The 15340-nt window shown below is 28.9% G+C and overlaps 2 long non-coding RNA genes across 2 annotated transcripts in view; both read right to left on the bottom strand.

Moving 5' to 3' along the window:
* Window positions 1-15340, bottom strand: part of LOC107446805 (uncharacterized) — a 29559-nt gene that overhangs the window by 7811 nt on the left and 6408 nt on the right. The gene's annotated exons all lie outside the window — the stretch shown is intronic.
* LOC107448204 (uncharacterized) lies at window positions 11855-15320 on the bottom strand. Its single transcript, XR_006227346.2, has 2 exons — window positions 13429-15320; window positions 11855-11931 (listed from the first exon to the last, which is right to left on the bottom strand). It is a non-coding gene; the product is annotated as an uncharacterized lncRNA (long non-coding RNA).

The following is a 15340-nucleotide window of genomic DNA, read 5'->3' as shown; positions in this document are numbered from 1 at the left end:
GGGATAAAGGCAAATAGTGTTATTAAAAGCAAATAGAACTTCAGTTCCGTTTAATTTTTAACAAGAAACTCCGCAGTTTGAAATGCGAAATAGTAAATATATTTTATGTGGAAATAGAAATACAATTCACAAATATATGGTTTAAGACTTCTTATATTTAAGTTTGTTTTTTCGAAACCTCTTAACATCTGTTGGTATTTTGTGCTGAAAAAATTGATTTATTCAAATACAATAGGTTTACTGGACTGAATTACAAATCTTTGCACCTAAATTTAAACTTAATGTAAACAGCATGTATTAAAGTAATAAACCGAAATTTATTGAAATAGTAAATAAATGTATAATTATTACCTGAAATAGCTAACGCAGCAATAATAAAGAACAAGAAGATAGCAATTCGTGAGTTCATCTTGAAGTTGTGAATTGAAGTTAATAAGAAAGTTTGAAATCAGGAGGGACAGTGCTAACTTTAAATTGATCTCTCTTATTTTTATATCATAGATGTCAAACTGATTTTTCAAAGTAAATATATGTTTTTTTCAGTTGTAAATAAGATAAATATTGATCAATTATAAACTGTTCAAGCGAAGATTGATTACTTCCAGGTTAATTTGATGAAAATCGTTTATACATACGAGGAGCATTTATGTATTGTACTGTCAATAAAATGTTAGTCAATTAGACGAAATAATTAATTTGTAAGAGTGTTGGGATTTTCAACATTAAAGTAGGGATATATTTTGTCATAAGAGCTACAATATGGGCAACAAAATAATAAAAAAAAACTTTAGATGCTTATCGTAAAAAATCATTTTGAAATGATATAAAAAATACAATTATTTCTACCTAAAGTGCTTTTTTTTTATCGATGTGTTGTTGATTTATCGTAAAGCATAAAAAGTGCAGTTTTTTTTTAATTTCAGAAATACCTCGCAGGTATTGCTATTTTTTTTCGTTTGAGATGTTTTGTACCAGATTATTATTTTCCCAAATTCTCAAAAACAATTATCAAAAATACACTAAACTTGTTAATAATTTGATAAAGAATTTTTTATTTAATATTCAATATTGTTTTATTAACATTTATTAACATTTTAATTAACATGTTGAATTTTGGAATCTAAAGTAAATGCATTTGATATGTAGCAGGTGCTCCTTTCACTGAAGAAAGTTTGCAAAAAAAAACTTCGATACTAGTAATTTAGCTCTACATATACTTTTATAATAATAAGCCAACACAATATTGTATTTTTTAGCTACATATATTTATAGAAAAATAATACAATAGTCCTACACGAAACAATAAAGCTATAACTTAAAAGAGAGAACAATTCATGCATAAATTATCCAATACATGTAACAAAATAACATAAATTGGGACAACACTATTCTAGATATGTTTTAAAAAAATTGATTCTCTTAATATGACACCAGTCGGGAAATTGGACGTAAAGTTCGATACAAGAGGTCAATACATTTTATAATTTTTATTAAAGCAAACATTCTATACTTTTTCATAAATTTTTGAAAACGCTAATTAATTAATAATAAAATATGTAAGACTTATTTTCTAAAGAGATAACAAATCGAGGGAAAAAAAGCAAAATTATTCAGGGTGTCCCGTTTAGTTTCTATTTGCGCACTGTCCAACCATACACTTAGCTACATTATATTTATATGTTGAAGCTGGAAATGTTTGTGTGCAATTTAGTAATGGAATAGAAAATATAATATAATTTTTTTAGAATTATCTCTACATAAAGAAAGCTGGCAACAACTATTTGTTTATTATCCACCATCATTGTAATTGTGTTGCTGTGCAGTAACTTAATGCAACAGAAGTATTAAAATTAATATACTCTTTTATGTAATTTTCCTTCACAGGGTAGAGGATATTGTTATCTATTTTAAATTTAATAGTTAAGTTAAAAATGCTGTGTTTCATATGGCTTCATTAGGAAAGCTCACTAAAAATTCATTCACAGTTCATTGCTTCACAAGGGAACTGGAAATAGAAAAAGAAATAATAAAAATTTAACGATTCAACACTTTAGGCTATTATTTTTAAGCGGCTTTTATTCTTAAACATGGAATAAACATGTCTTATACTTTAAAATCTATACTAAAATTCACTGATTGAAGCTAATAATTTTCTTTAAATTTTGATCAATTTTTTCTATTAAATAATTAGTATTTATTTAAAATATTTGTCAAATTACCGTATAGTGATAAAAATAAACTTTATGAGTAAGGACAGGAAACGCTGAGCTACTGATTAAGCCTATTTGCATCTTTTAATGGTAGTAAATCTTATGTGTTTTGAATGTAGACCTCATGCCTACATTTTTTAATTTTAGGAAAACAGCATTGATTTTTTTTTTTGTGAATATATTTTATAATTTTTAATATTTTCATGCTTACATGTTTTAATCCTATCTTTACTGAAGTTAATTTTTATTAAATAGCTATTACTTATAACTTATGTTTTTTTCTTATTTATAATATATGTACACAATCGAAAATATATTTAATTTTTGAGGAAAAATTGTAATTGGGGAATTATAGTGAACTTTAACATAGGTGTTTGCTCAAGGAACCATCTGAGAAAAGAGCATAAGTGAAGAAGACGCAATAAAAATATATGTTAAAAATTTTAAAACGCAGCATAAAATGCGATGAAGATTTGAATAAGAAAGCTTATATATTTATATTAAAAATATTTAGATAATTATTGCAATTATACGAGGAAAGCAAAACACAACACGTTACAAATTCTTTCAGTATAATCCATTTTAGATATTTGTATTTTGCTGTTAAATGTGTATTTTCAAGTAAGAAAAAATGACAATCAAAAAGTTTTTATTACTGAGGTAATGGAATATGTCTCTTTAAGTGCAAGCAAGTGACCTCGATCTTTTTTTTAAATTTGTTGTATCTTTTGTATTTTTTTGAAGAATTTCAACCGAATGACGAACTGAAAGCTTGAGTACAATTATATTGTAAATTTAAAAGAACCTTTATCTTATATATTTGGCATAACTTTTAAAAAATAACTTAAGAAATAAACAAACATTCCGAGGTCTCTTCAAGCAGGGGAATATTTTTTAAAACATGTCTTGTTGCAAAATTAATAATAACCAACATAAGTAATAGATTATATAATAATAACCAGCATAATATTATATCCATATGAAATTCTGTACGCTTTGGAAGCGGCTTTTATTTTTCACCATGGACTTAACATGTAAACATGGACTTAACATGTTTTATTCTTTCCAATTTGAACTAAAAGTTATTGATTGAAGCCAATAAAACTTTTTCTAAACTTTGATCACTAATTGTTTTTAATTAAATTATTAGTATTTATCTAAAATATTTGTCAAATTATAGTATAGTGATAAAAAGATACTTTCTAATTAAAACTGAAAACGCAGTACTCCAAATTAAACATATTTGCTTCTTTTAATCGATATAAACCTTATGCGCTTTAAATGTAAACCTCATGCCTACATTTTCAATATATATATAAAATTATTGAATTTTGATAAAGAACATTTCTCAATACTTTCTCAAGAATGCATGAAATTTATTTTTGAACTTTGATTATTTAGTAGAAATCAGGGGACTAATGCAGAATTCCGTCGATTTAAAATATGAAATTAACTATTTAACACAGACTATTTTAAAAGCAGCAAAAATTTATGAAATTGGCTCAGCAACGCATTTTAGTATCACATTACAAGAGTTACGTATTTAGTAGAAATAAATAAATTTTGCAAATATTCTATATTTTAAAAATAAAATTCAGGAGTCAAAGTTGTCCCACTTTCCTGCGTCTCTTCTTCCAAGAAGATGACCCCTTGAATAAAAATATTAACTGTATCAATAATACGGAAAACAACAAGAAATTGATATAAGTTGTTATTTGTTACTTGTATTTGTTATTATTAAAAATTATATATATTTAAATTATTAGCAGCTAGTTAAGCTTATGTGGCTTTAATTTTACATTTTAAATAATTATATAACGTATCTCAAAAACGACTAAGATTTAAAAAAGCAAGTACGCAAAATATACCAAAAACGGCAAAACATTAAAAAAAAATTTTTATCCCATTTTTTAAGTTTCTCAACTAATTTTTTGTTCGTTAAAGTATATCAAGGATATATGCCGTTAATTTTGAAATTGAAATATGTCAAAATGGACACACTCAAACCCAGTGGTGTTATAGCTCAAGGAGAGACATGGCATACTGTGCTCATCCAAGTTTTCTTGACCTTGGGCTCAGGGGTGCAGTTTTAATCATTTATAATTAATTAGTTTTGGCCGGGATAGCCTGGTTGGTAGGGCACCAACCTGTACCAACAAACTATTGAAACCGTTTCAGAATACTGAGGAAAAAACTGATTTTCAAAATTTTTTTATTACAATATACCACTATTTTTATAAAATTAATCGCAAATGAAAATTTTATTTTGTATTGCCTTGACGGTCTACTATGTAAAAATACTTTTTCAAAACTTTTTTTTTATTTCCAATGGCCAAGGTTACAAAAGAAGCCAAATTATAACGCTAAATTCAACAAAACAAAAATGATTCCCTGATACAGTTTTTGTACATTTAATGACGAGGTTTTGCAGAAGCTCGCTTTGCTTTCTCATATTTAAAAATGCTCATTTTCTTGCCAATGACAGATGGTTGTATCAAAATACAAATTAATGCGATTAAAGAATAACTTTATTTTATTAATAAAGTTTACTTTATTAACGCAGATTTTTTTATTATATTTAAATCTAATCATTCTGCTCTTTTACTATTTGAAATTCTTCTTTGATTTTCCTAATTTCTCTTAAAAATTTTGATTTTTATTTTTGTTGCTAAGAAAATTCACAAAATATTTTTAAATTTTTTTCAGCAGTAGAGATTATTTAGCGATAATATGCAAAGATAATATCCAACATAGACTTGCAGTTTTTGATAGTTATGCAGTATTCAGTTATTTAATTGCATATACTGAACGGGCATAATTCTGCATAAAGTTTCTTAGTGAAACAAACATGCCATTTTGATAAGCGAACAAAACGTTCTTACATTTTGATAAATGTTGAAGTGATACAAAATATATGAATAATAAAATGCGAAAAAATAATGTAATATGCAACTATTTTACAGTGTGCTAAAGAAATATCACATTTCGTTTTAAGCATTTACCGGTAAAATACAAAGCAAGAATGCAAGTAGAATACAGAATAGAGATAAGAACAGTTTGCAAGTAATTGCACTGTAGAATAAATTTCATTTTGTTTTCTGCTGCTTTAGATTTTTTTAAAGATTTCAGGTATTTTTGCATCGCTGAATCAAATCTGCAATGGATTTCTCCCTTTATTCCACATTTTTTTGATGACATTCTCAGTTTATTTTTTGTCCAAATGTTCATGTTTAAAGACATTTTATATAATACAGGGTCCCGTAGATATTATGACAAAATCCTAAGGAAGTTATATATCATCAAGATTATAATTACTTAGGCACCCATGCCTGGAAAAGTCGGCGTACGTCGCTAGGATCGCTTCCCCATTTTGAAGTTTGTTCATGTACTTCAGAACAGGTACTTTTACTTAACTAAACAGTCTTAATTTTATGTTTTCATTTATATCTTGTCAAAAAATAATATAAGCTCAGCATTAACTGCTTTATAGTAATTTAATGTCTTGGCGACAATGCCATGATAGTTTGTTTAACGATTTGGCGTGATTGTTAAGATAATCGCCAAGTCATTAAATTACGATAAAATGGTAATACTAAACTTATTTGAATACAATTTTTATAAATATTTATACAAAAACATAAAATTAAGATAATTTATTTAAATACAAGTATCTGTTCAGAAGCCCACAAAGAAACAGTTCCTAACAGCGAAGCACGCTTAATGGCAAATGATGACATTTACGGCCATGGACTCTTAAGCAATATTTTGATTACGAGGATTAGTTCTAACATCCTTTGAATTTTGTCGCAACATTTACGCAATCCCTTGTTATATATAATATTTTTACATTCTCCTTTTCGTCAAAAAATAGACAAAAAATATTATTTGAAAAAAAAAATAATAAAAATAAAAAACTAACTTAAGCGGTGAAACATTAAATTTGAACTGCCTACATTAGAATCAATCAAATTAAAATAATTTATAAATTGAAAAAAATCGTCACCCGGTAATATTAAACGTTTGGCCGTTAAATAATGGTTAAATAAATAAATTTCAGATAACTACTGCTATGAAGTTAATGAACTTTATGCTGATGACAGCCAAAGATACATGCGTGTATTTTTTTGTTGTTGTATATTTGTATATTTTCCAAAATTGTGAAATATTAATTTATTTCTAAAATAATAATTATATAATTTAAAAAAAATAATTTTTGGAACATGAAAGATTAAAGAATTATGCATCTTATCTCTAATTTATTTATATAAATGCTTTTTACTTTAACTTTTCAGCTTTAAATAACATTTTATTACTTTACCCTTAAATATTCACTTTAAATAAAAAATAACACTTCAATCCAAAAGCTCTCGCTCAGTTTTAACATAAAAATAATTAAATTTCCTTCCTGGATTTTATGTATGATCTTAATCCGATTTAGCTAAGATATAACTTCGACATTTCAGTATCTCTGTTGAAATATACGATTCAGTAATGCTTGGTGTATAATTTATAATTTAATGCCTTTTTCATATGGAAGTAAAATTAATTTATGCATACATTCAAAAGCTTTTTCTTTTCGGCAGGAAATACATTTTTGAAATATAATGTTAAAATTATTAACTTTTACGTTTAATTAAAAATTTAATCCTTACCGCAAACTTTATAGCGTTTCATATTTAATCTAGAGAGTCTAACTTGTTATCTTTCTTAAATAAGAAATAAGACTTAAAAATATGAGACCTCTTTTTTTGAATTTCATATTTATAGCTTTTAAAATAGAAATGCAGAAGCGAAATTGTTTTAACTTCCATTTATTGTTATCTTAAGAAAGAGAGAATATTTTGATATATTTGTTTGTAAGATAGGATTTAAATTTTATCAGATTTTCGGTTTTTATTTGTAATAGAGTCAAATCTAAATTGCTATTTAGGCGAGTTATTTCTATGTAACTATTCCATTTTATAAAGCATTGAAAGATTATAAAAATATTTTCAGGAACTCAATTGATTTTCACTGAGTTCACTGAGAAAAAAATATGGTCAAGACTGATAAAATTTATTGTTTCTGGTTCCGTGGAAACAATAAAAAGCACTCTCTAATTTTTACCATAGCGCCGCGGTAATGCACTAAAATTAACAATCCTATCCTTATTAATAATCCTTATTTATTTTTAAATTTCTTTGAACTGTTTTGAAGGATTTTATAATGCATAATTTTTATCCCTTCCCATTCTGTTAAGCCTAGGTCAAATTCGTCTTAATGTTCTATCTTTGCTACTTGTAGGCTTGATTATCAACCTCATTTTATTTTAAGAATTAATGTATGTTGTATGCAATTGTAACAGGGTACGATTGTAACAGAGCAAAAATTTCGAGTGTCGGGTTCTAAATTTGGTTCCTAGGTGACGCACAAGGTGTATTTAATAAATCTACCTGTACACCCCTGATGGCAATCATTTTTATGTACTTTTGAAAGAGTTACATCACAAGAGATATTTTCACGCTACGTAAGTACTATTTTTGGTATTAGAATATTATATTGTAACAATTTAATTTTGTTTAAACAAATAAAAATTATTAACCGAATATGTAAGTGGACAAATTAATTAAAATTTCAAAAAAAATATTAGGTTTGTTAATTAACTAGCATTGTTTTTACAAATGAAGCTGAAATGGCATCTTGGGGACAATTGTAGCAATAAGTAAAGGAACGATTGTAACAGCCAAAAAATAATTAATCTTATGTTTACAAACTATTACTTGACTATTTAAGAACCACCAATAGTTTCCTATATGACTTATATTATGCTGCACGTGCATTATTTTATTTGTCACCTTTCACAGCATAAATTAAATTTTTTAACCCCTTAAAGTTAAAAGTTTAAACCTTCAGGTCTCTGCTCATTATTATTTTTAATCCTAAAATATCACTATTATTTTAATCAAGAAAAATATATCACAACTATGATAATATGTATAATTAACTATGTTTTAGTTGAATTTATGAGCTATTACTATTGACCCCGTAATTGGGGACAATTGTAACAAATGCACGACTGTCAAAAATTGTTAATATCTAAAACAGTAACATTTAAAATAAGGTATTTATTTTTTTCTAGTAGAGGATAGTCTACTTTACTCGTCTGTCAATTAATACTCATAATATATTGGGTTTTTTGTTTGTTAAAAATAGTTAGGTTAAAAATTTTACTATTGACCCCGCTCTCCCCTATGCATTCCAAATTAATGATTCTTGTTTTAGATTGTAACGTAAAAAAAAAAAAAAAAAAAAANAAAAAAAAAAAAAAAAAAAAAAAAAAAAAAAAAAACAGACTCTTATGTGCATCTTATCTCATAGTAATTATTTATTTTAGTGTTACTGAACAAAAAGATGATGGTGATTACATTATACCAAATAGTGGAGCAGAACATTTTCCAGGTGCAGTGAAGCACAGAAATCTTTGTAAAATATTTGCAACCATTTTTGCCGTTGAGATACATTAATTTTATTTTACAGCGTATAACTAAACACATTGCAATATTTCATAGCATTTATTTCTGTTTTTGTTGAATAGTTTGTAACGAGCGAGACAAAAACAAACTTTTACCTCCATGTACTCGATTGTAAGCAACATGAACAATTGACTCGATGTCGTTTGACGTCTTCCAAAATTGGTAAAAATAATTTCTGAATTGAGTAAATGCATCTGTATCCGGTGTAAGCTTTCTAAATTAGTGTTTAGATACAACAACACATTTTAACCACTTCTTTCTCGCTCCCGTGAAAATGACGGGATGAGGTTTCACCCTCTATTTCTCGCTCCAGTGATATTGGCGGGCTGGAGAGTTCAGTAGTAACGTGCCAATAAGAATAAAACAAATTCATTTATTTTGTCCGGAAAACAATTTACTTCTCATTTTACACACCAGATGGCAGTACCAAGATATTAAGGTAATTGTAGATACTTATTTGATTTTAAACTAGTTCTGACACTAATCAAATACGTGATACAAATACAAAAGCCAAAACAAATAGGCACTTTTATGACCGTTTTCTTGAACATTAACCGATCTTTAAGGGGTTAACGAAAGTATGAATGCTCGATTCAGTTTTAACCTGAAATAAAGCATAACTTATAAAGTTTTTAAGATTAAATTTTAAAATAGTATTGAGCCACCTATTTTACAGGGTAAAAAAAAAAGAGAAATATTGTTTTTGCCTAAAGTACATAACATATCATGTAATATAAGCAAACATAAACATACCATGTAAGTCCTCAGTGTTTTAAGGACATTAATTATATCAATAAGACATTTCTCAGTTTCTCAAAACTAAATTTTTATATCAAAAATAACAATTTGAAGACTCCTAATAAACTGAATCGGCACAATTAAATAAAAATTTCTCCACGCCTCACAGTGGACTGATCATAAGCTACGGTTCCCAGTAGATCACCGAAGTCAATCATCACTGACTGCGGTTCAGCGAGTGAGGGAAGGGGTAAACACCAAGCCTGTATTGGATCAGCCTGTAAATACATCAAGGGAACGAACAATACCGTAAAGTGCACAACATTTGCTCGTATAGGTTACCGGGCTACCAAAGCAGTGGAACCATTTCTTCTTCAAAGAATCGAAATTGCAATGATATGTCTTCGCCATATCTTCTGGGTGGTTTCCCAGACTGTCTCCCATAGTTCATGGCGCATGACTAGTATGATGTAAATAAAATACCAAAACTAATACTATTTTTTTAACTTCATAATAATGACACTTTTTCTAAAGAATAAAAACTATTGTAGTATCAATACCCACTTGTGTAAGCAATATAAATTCTGTGACTTACTAAACAAATTCAAAACTATCACAAGCAGTTTAGTTGAAAATTAGCCCGTTCTAGTTTTTTTCTCTTCGTTTTTATTTTAACTTAATTCTTATCAAACGTATTCTGACAACGAAATGGCGGTAATACGGAAACTTCTGAATCCAACCATTATGGCTTTACGTATCATGTCAAATAATCTGTAGACAAAGTATTTATTTTTGACACTAAGAACACTTCTTATCGGGATTTTAAAAGGAACATTTTAGAAAAAGGCACTTATTTTTAAAAGATGGATTTTTGTTTAGAAGGATCCGTTTATTTTAACAATGTATTATTATTCTCCTCCATATATTTCTTACTTGATCAATAATTTTTTTTGGGAGGGGGGAGAGTAGCGGTTGAAATAACCATTTTTTATACTATGTAAGTCATCAGTGCCTTGAAGTCATTAGTTATGTCTATTAAACATTTCTCATTTTCTCAAAACTAAGTTCATGTGAAAGAAATTAAGAACACGGAGCAATTAAATATATATTTCTCTTATCTTCATGCTTCACAGTTTACTGATCATAAGCTACGGTTAACAGGAGATCACTGAAGTCTATCATCACTGATTGCGATAAGCAAGCGGAGGGGGGATAACTATTTTGGCCAGACTGCAAATGGATCAAGGATACCAGCAGCAATCGTTGTCAAGCAGTTTTGCTTGCGACAGCATTGCGCGTATTGCGACAACATTGCGCGTATAGGTCATTGCGCATTGGGAGCCATCCCCTCTTCAAAGGTTCAAAATTGTGATGGTATGCCTTCGCATCACCTTCAGAGATGTACCCCAGATTTTAACCAATGGCCCATTTCTCAACCATGACATGAATAAAGTACCACTATTTAAAATCTTCATAATAACGGCACCTTTCATAACGAATAAAATCTATTGTAGTACCAATACCCACCCGTGTAAGCAATATAACTTTTGTACGTATGTACATGTTGCAATCATTAAAAAACTATATCAACAGAGTTGAGAAGGCAGTAATAATTTTAAAAATGGTGTTTTGCACTGGGAAGAGCTGCAGGTATTTAGCTGTCCGTATTCTTATGGTAACTGCATCCGGTGTATTTTGAGGATACTTGACTCAACGTGTATTCAATGAGTATGTTCTTTGCTCTAAGTGATATTTTGTAAAATAATCTTAGTCTTGCTGAGTAATGATAAAACTAACGTATGTACGGTATGCTACTTGCAACAAGAATAAGAATGAAAAGGACAATTGAGGACTGCCTCAAAAGGAGACTCGTTCTAAATTTAGCAACTCTGTCTCATTTTTTTAACAATATATCTATAAATAATTGTAACAAATTTTCACTTCAAACTCATCACAACTACTGAACTACATCAATAAGGTATAAAGCTCGAGATATGTTTTCGCTTATATTTGTGACGAAAACACTATCCATACTGACACTGTTTCCGGTCTGCTGCATCCGCGTGAAAAACGGTTTTGTCAGTACGACGACCACTATCCATGCTGTTGAAAATACTTTCTATTAAGCAAAGTAAATTTTTGCTGCTGAAATATAGATTATATTCCAAAAGGTATTTGAATCATCCCCTTTAAGAACACTTCGCAACGTCCAACTCCATCTGTTGTCAACTTTTGAATCTAAATTTGTGAATTTCTGCCAAAACCTCATTTTTTTTATTCAATAAACACTAAAATAAAAACGTGATGTTAACGTGAAGGGAAAACATTTGAATATAGCATTGAATTTGAAGCTTGGTAATTTGAACGATAGAGACCCAAATATAAGCAAAGGCAACACAGAGAAGAACTCAGTTTTTTAATTCCAAAAATACATGTACATGTTCTTCGTTTCACTTCTTTATCCGTAATATCTGGAAAAAAAAGTAAAAAGCATGCACTTATTATTATTTTTTTAATTTTAAGTATTATATTTACTATCCTTCTTAAATAACTATTTAAATTTTCTCACATAAAAAGAGTCTTGAATTGTAATTATTTGATTTTTTAATGATATTAGCCTTGTATGTCATATCGTTTTCTAAAATGTTTCAACGATATAAGGTATTGACTCTATATAAATTGAACTTACAGTCTATATTTTTTTTCTTCACATTTTACTTTAAATCATACAGGGAAAGCAGTTTGCAATAAAATTTAGTCTAGCGTCACGATAGTTTTCACTTCATTCCACTTTCAAATCACGGCTATTTTTAAGTAATTTTTACTGTTTTAAAAACCATCCGAATTATGTAATGTAATGATTTCGGGTGATGATCTTAAACTAAGATCATACGTCCCCTGAATTACAGGTCATAGGTATTTGCGTGACAAGCTATAAGCTGTTTTAGCTCAGCTAGGTAAACATGCGTGGAGGTGAAGGCATTACTTATTCTCTACGTAACTCTGAAAGAAGAAATAAAAAATTGCTTGAGGATAGGATTCTGGATGGTCATTGGGTAAGTGGCATGTTGTAGTTTGTGGCTCGTCCATTCCATCGATGAATGAGATATTCATCAATCTCAAATGTATGCTGCTATGCGTAAATAATAAACTCCACCCATAATTGAAGATAGAGTCTGTCAATATCGTCCTCAACAGTTGCATCAAAGAGTTGGCATAGCCCAAAAAAGCAACTCCCGTTACAGTTAGCTTCTGAAAAGAGAATGGGGCGAACATTTTCCTTCTCTTCACTTTACAGAACACATTTACTTTTGGGTAATTTTGCACCTGTAATTCTTTGAATTTGGGATTCTTTGTTACACGAAAGTGAACATTTTGCTTGTTTACCTTTCCACCAACGTGGAATGGTGCGTAATCGGGAATAACTAAGTGAAATCGATATTTAACAATGGATTCTGACTCAAAAACCTTAAGATGTGTTTGGCGGTATGGGTTACCGGCTTGATCGATGTCATGTGACTAAGGGGTCACACATAAAACGTTTGAGACTGTTCCTAAAAAACTTTACCATATAAAACCATACCAGATACAAATCTATTGCAGGTAACTTATGAATAATATTGAACTTGATTTATGGGGCACTGAAACTGCTCACTTCTTTACGAACCTCCCTGAACAATATAGTAGAGTTTATAGTTATAGTTTTGCATAATAAAAAGTATAAGTTTTAATTTTAATAAAATAGTTTTGTTATAATAAAGTAGTGAAAAATTAAGATGTTATTTAGTTGAAGCACTTTAAAGTAGACACCATTTTGTGCAAAAAAATAATAATAAAGTGAATGGTGATTTAAGAACTTTTTCAAAAGTCTGAATGAATAATTAAGTTTTGTTTTTTGATAGAAGAAATGTTAAGCATTTTATAACTTTATCAATGAAAGAAAAAAATATTATGATCTTAAAACTTACTTTTAAAAAAATTTACTTCTAAAACAGTCTAGTGGTATCTGAAAAAGGTAATAATAACAATATTTACTAACAATGACAGAAAAACTGTAATTTTGCGCGACAGTCCCTTTTACAGAAACATATCGTTCCTACCAATATTATCACAAACTGTGAAAATATAAATATCCTTTTTTCTTTGAATTCTGCTGAAAAAATTGAATTTCAATGTCTTTACCCTATACATTAATGGATAAAAATAGCAGTTCAACTTATAATTTTTGCCACACAGATTTGTGTATATTACGTTAACTTTTCCTTCCTTCTCTCAAACCATTTTCGATTATTCTCCATACTTGGTTTAATTTTTTAACAATTATTTGTATAAATAAAACTTCGATTCGTCATTATTGTGAAATCGCAACTCCAGCTGATTGCTATCTTCTTTGTTCAAATATGATTTTAGTCAAGTCTTCTACGTTTCATTATGATCACTATTCTAACCATTAACTAAGATCACAAGAGTGTTTAGAGCGGAGTGACCCATTACTTTTTTAAGTGTTTTAATGTTTAAGTATGGTTTTAATATGAAAGAAGTTTAAGGTAAAAATCAATGTAATGCCTAACTTTTAATTTCAATACAAATATGAAACACATTAATTGACTGTCGCGTCTAAATCGAAAACAAAATATACTTATAGCTCTTTATTCTTTGTTCCTTATTACAGAAATGTTTCAGTTACATTTTTATACTAATTCTCTCAGTATTTTTGGCTATTAGCTTTCACCAAATTATTTTCAAATGTAATATTGATTATGGAGGGTTGGCTTTGTTTTTGGCTGTTTTATCTTTTGATCAATCGCCAGTCATTGATCTTTTACCATGCTTCTAACTATCAGTTCGGAACAATTCGCTTTACTTTTAATTTGACTAGAGGGCTTCGGCCTCTCAGTCCCAACCGTTGAATTTTTATCTTATCAAAATTCCTGATGTGAGGAGATTGAATCTTTTGATCCCTTTGATGGACTTTCCTTCTTTATTTTATACTTTTTGAATGTAGTCGTGTTCATTATAATAAGACTTGTATAATAAATAAATTTTTTCTAAGCGATTTTATTTATTTTTCTGGGATTAATATACCTTCCTCATATCCAAAATATAATGTATTTCAAACGGTCATAATTATGTTTAATACTCCACTAACCACTAAAATGGACTAAAAACTCCAATCATAGTTATTCCGGTCCAAGTTTCAGCGATAACTAAGTCGTACAATTTCCGCTGACAAAAACTATCCAGTCCTCGTTCGAGTATAATTCACATCGTAATTCGTCACTGAGAAAGTTTATTCCCAAATGGTAAAAGTATGTTGTGTCTCGAGATCCACTTTATACACTCTAAAAACTGTACCGCTGATTTCAGAGGCACATTTGGATCGCTTGTGCCTCTGAATTTTAAGGGCACAACGTGCCTTTAAAAATGAAAGGCACAATGTACCTCTGATTTCAGAGGCACATTTGGATCGTTTGTGCCTCTGAACTTTAAGGGCACAACGTGCCTTTAAAAATGAAAGACACAATGTACCTCTGATTTCAGAGGCACATTTGGATCGTTTGTGCCTCTGAATTTTAAGGGCACAACGTACCTTTAAAAATAAAAGGCACAATGAACCTCTGATTTCAGAGGCAAAATTAGATGTACCTCTTAATTTGAAAAGTACATTGTACCTTAGATTTTGCTTTTATGAACCACTCATTGAAATAAGCATTTAGTGGTACCATAACCTGTTATTTACCAGATTTGAACACACTTTTTTTTTTACCCATTTGTAATTTGCTTGCACTTCATATAAAAAGTGGTTTACACTATTACCAAGATATTAATTATAATAATTCTTAATGAAAATTATTTCTGAATTCTTTGAATATTGGCCAC

The sequence above is a fragment of the Parasteatoda tepidariorum genome, chromosome 1 (assembly GCF_043381705.1).
Source record: "Parasteatoda tepidariorum isolate YZ-2023 chromosome 1, CAS_Ptep_4.0, whole genome shotgun sequence".
Lineage (NCBI taxonomy): Eukaryota > Metazoa > Arthropoda > Arachnida > Araneae > Theridiidae > Parasteatoda > Parasteatoda tepidariorum.
The sequence above is the reverse complement of the archived record's forward strand: the minus strand, read 5'-3'. Positions and strand labels throughout refer to the sequence as shown.